Source organism: Oreochromis niloticus, linkage group LG3, assembly GCF_001858045.2.
Source record: "Oreochromis niloticus isolate F11D_XX linkage group LG3, O_niloticus_UMD_NMBU, whole genome shotgun sequence".
In the NCBI taxonomy this organism is placed as follows: Eukaryota; Metazoa; Chordata; class Actinopteri; order Cichliformes; family Cichlidae; genus Oreochromis; species Oreochromis niloticus.
The window spans coordinates 81681215-81685181 of record NC_031967.2 but is presented as its reverse complement, the minus strand read 5'-3'; positions in this window follow the sequence as shown (position 1 = coordinate 81685181).

The following is a 3967-nucleotide window of genomic DNA, read 5'->3' as shown; positions in this document are numbered from 1 at the left end:
TTTTGTGCATACGCGCGTTTCGCCTCTTCTGCTTGAGTTGGAAAATCTGAACTCCAGCGTCAAATCGCGCCGCGACAACCAATCAGGAGCCTGGTGACGTTGCTCTGACCTAGGTCAAAGGGGCAGATCCAGCCAAAGCCCTTCATTCTTCATTCAGTATGGAGGAAAAGCTCATCAGTGCTGTGGCTAATCATCCAGAGCTATATGATGCTAGCTGCTACTTCTACCGAGACAGGAATAAAAAGGACCGAGCTTGGAGGCACATAAGTGAGGAGATCGGGCAACCTGGTAAGTTCATTCATTCTTTTTAATTTTCAGACTGACCCGATGAAGCCGCGCAAAAGCTAGCAAGCCCGCCTACTGTCCCGCTATTTTCCCACTGATCTACAAATACCGTTCTGGTTTTATGCATGTTGTCATATAGGAATATATTGTTTATTAATAAACAGCACACAGTGGTCCCGCTCATCCGTCACTGCCTCGCTTTTTCGCTGATTTTTTTTTTTTTGTTTTTTTTTTTTTGTTTGCACAGTACAGCATTGCATTCTGCAGCCTGACTGACAAATCTCCTCCGTGTCGTGTCTCCTGCGCTTGCCGAATTTATCATGTTTGGTTTTGATAACCATCACATCCAATAGATAAAACAGCACAAAAACACCCATAACTATGACTCTCATTCGGAAATGCACACCTGCACCGCGAGGGAAAAAGGCGCACAAGTGGCAGGCAGACGAAGACAAAACGCGGCATAAAAATACTTTTACGTTTTGCAATCTACAAAGGTTTGCACTTTGAGAATCAACTTGTGAGAACTGTGACTAATGTTCGTGTGTGGGGGGGAAGTGTATAAAGTGCGTGGCGAGGGGCTAGTTATTCTGAGAACCCCTGCTGCAATAAAAGGGGGACCACTGTAAATACTTTCCCTATGACTATTGTTTTCAACCTGTTAACATTTAATGTTGTCTTGACAGAGCCAACTGATTCTGCAGCAGAGCCATCCCCTGTTGCTTCTCCTGGCTCCCCAGTCCCTGAGCTCCTGCTGCTGCACCCACAGGTATGTAATTGTAGCATCAGATGTACAGCAAGCACTGATAACTTTTTACTCGGTGTTATTGCCTTGTGATCACCTTTACTAAATATCTACAACCAATCTGATTATATCCTGTTTTTGTTTTCAATGTGGAAATTAAAATCTAGTAGCAGCCTTCTCATTTCTTTGTGTTTTGTGCTGTGTTTTACAGGCCCAGAGAGGAGGACAGCTCCGAGGCAGATGAGGGACGGGTCCCAGGACGGTCCATCGGCGGTGGAGCTGGCCATCCTGGAGTCCCTGAAGAGGCCACGCCAGTCTGCAATGGAGCATTTCCTCCTCAGCCTTGTTCCTGCTCTGGAGAGCATGCTGGGTCCTTTTTGTATTCCTGTCTCTCTGTAAATAGTTATATTTTATATATTTATGTTTAATGTTTTTCTGTTTGAGAATTTTAATATTACTTCAAATAAATTTTTATAATGACTAATGTCTCAGTTCTACTACACAGCAAATGTTGGCACACGGCTTGACACATGTAGAATTTATTTCATATTATACTAATGACAAAATATACTAATACAGTGGGATGCAAAAGTTTGGGCAACCTTGTTAATAGCCATTATTTTCCTGTATAAATCGTTGGTTGTTACAATAAAAAATGTCAGTTAAATATATCATACAGGAGACACACAGATATTTGAGAAGTGAAAAGAAGTTTACTGGATTTACAAAACGTGTGCAATAACTGTTTAAACAAAATCAAGCAGGTGCATAAATTTGGGCACCACAAAAAAGAAATGAAATAAATATTTAGTGTATATCAGTGTGTGTCTCCTATATGATATATGGGGTGCCTTTGTCTGGACGTGCTTCCCATCCAGAGCTCCACAGCAGAGAGGGAAGTTCCAGCGCTCCTGGAATCCCTCTGTGATGGACCGCCAGTCTCCAGGTGAAGGCACAGCCATGAAGTCGTCCACTAGACAGTCCCAGATGGCCGTCGCTACCTGGGGGGTGATCTGGCACACCGTGGACACACCGACTCTGAAACTGAACGCGATGGTCCTGAAGGAGTCCCCGGTGGCAAGGAACCTGGACAGAATTGTTCAAAATTAGTATTATGTGTACTGCAGTTACAAAATACTTTTGTGATGTCAGATTTAAATCACAAAACATAAATCTTACATAAAACATTTTGTAATTATTAAGGATAATTACATAATATATATTAGATATAATACAAAACAGTCAGTTGTGTTTTGTTTTAACTTTAACATATCATAATTTGATTGGTAGCAACTTTTACCACTACAGTGTGCCAATCTCTCATAATTCCTAGACATGTCAATCAGGTAGGAATGAAGTAAGACATTAATAGAAATAAAGAGTTGTATGTTGACATGTAGACCTTTCCTTGCTTATATCATTGTTAATATTTTTGAAAAATTAACCTGTGATAAGACATAGCTTATCAAGATAGAATATACTAGACAGAACCATATAACTAAAGATGAACCAAACTGTTCACAATTTTATCTAGCTCTGTTTTAAAAAAGGCTGGTGACCCCTGTTACAGTCTTGCAGTGCCTCTGAGGACCCTTCTGGCCACACCTGTACCTGCTTACGAACTGGTTTGGTGACTTTGACCAGGGGCCTGGGGGAACCCATGGCACACCTAGGCTGCCTGTAGTACTGACCCTTATGCAAAATAGGTGGAATTAAGACACAGTTCCAAAAGCAAACACAGTTGATCAGTGCTGAGAGTGGTCCTGTTGCTGAGGTTGGGGTGATCCTGTAATCTCTTATGAACTACCTCCAACGCTTCTATGACTGGGATGCAAGTGAAGACAGAACATCTCTCTCTCACTGTACATGTACTGTTTAGAAAATTAGGGAAACATAACCTGCACAAACAAAATAATTTGCAGGACAAATGTTTGACATCAATTTTGTTCGATTTGAAGAAGGTAGGGGGGCCAACTTCACTCACATGTGTTTATAAGCTTGGGGAAACCTGCAGTCAGCTGAGACTGAAGAAGTCACTTGGATGAGTGACGAAACGTTTCTCCAGCTGAAAATGTCCAGATGAACAGAATCAACCTTTTGGGATTTACTTACCTGGATGATTAAGCACGCATCAAGACGTTATTTTATTAAAATTTTTAAAATGATAGCAGCACAAACAAAAGTTTTTGCAGCACAAACGTTTGACATCAAATTTTGTTTGATTCCATTAATGTGGGGGGGGCTGGTTGACCTCTAGAAATTTTAATTAATGTCTTTAAAATGATAGCAGCACAAACGAAAATTTTTGCACCACAAACGTAGCACAAACATTTGATACCACTTTTGTTGGATTTGAAGAAGGTGGGGGTGGCAACTTCACTCACATACCCACAACAGATATCACCTTCCTCAGCAGTGTCCACTGGTGAGCCATGAGCGTATCAGGGAGTCCATATTCAGACACGAATATTCCCAGAGCCCGTTTCTGCTGGATCAAAGACTGTATCATATAAAAGGTGCTGTTCCAGCGGGTCTGACCGTCTTGGTTTAGCCGCTTCACAGCCTGGTTGATCTGCCCACAGCAGAATGTTTAAAATGTCCAATTATTTTGCGGCCAACTACCACTGCATCAGCAACACTCGTCTGTGACAGAAGTCCCTCATGAACAACCAGCTGGAGAATGTGAGTATACAAGGTAGGCTGGGCAGCTCAGCATCACTCATGGCCTTTATCATATTTCTTGCGTTGGGCACACACTGCTTGTCCAAATGTCTGTAGTGAAACTTAAGGCTGAAACCTCCTGCATGAGGTTATGTACATGTTTTTTCTACTCTTCAAAAAGTTTTGGCATCATTATGTCCATGATTTATGGGCGGCTGGGAATTTCATATCGCGGCTCTTGTATGCTGAGAAGACGGCAAAATCCTACGTTTTGAG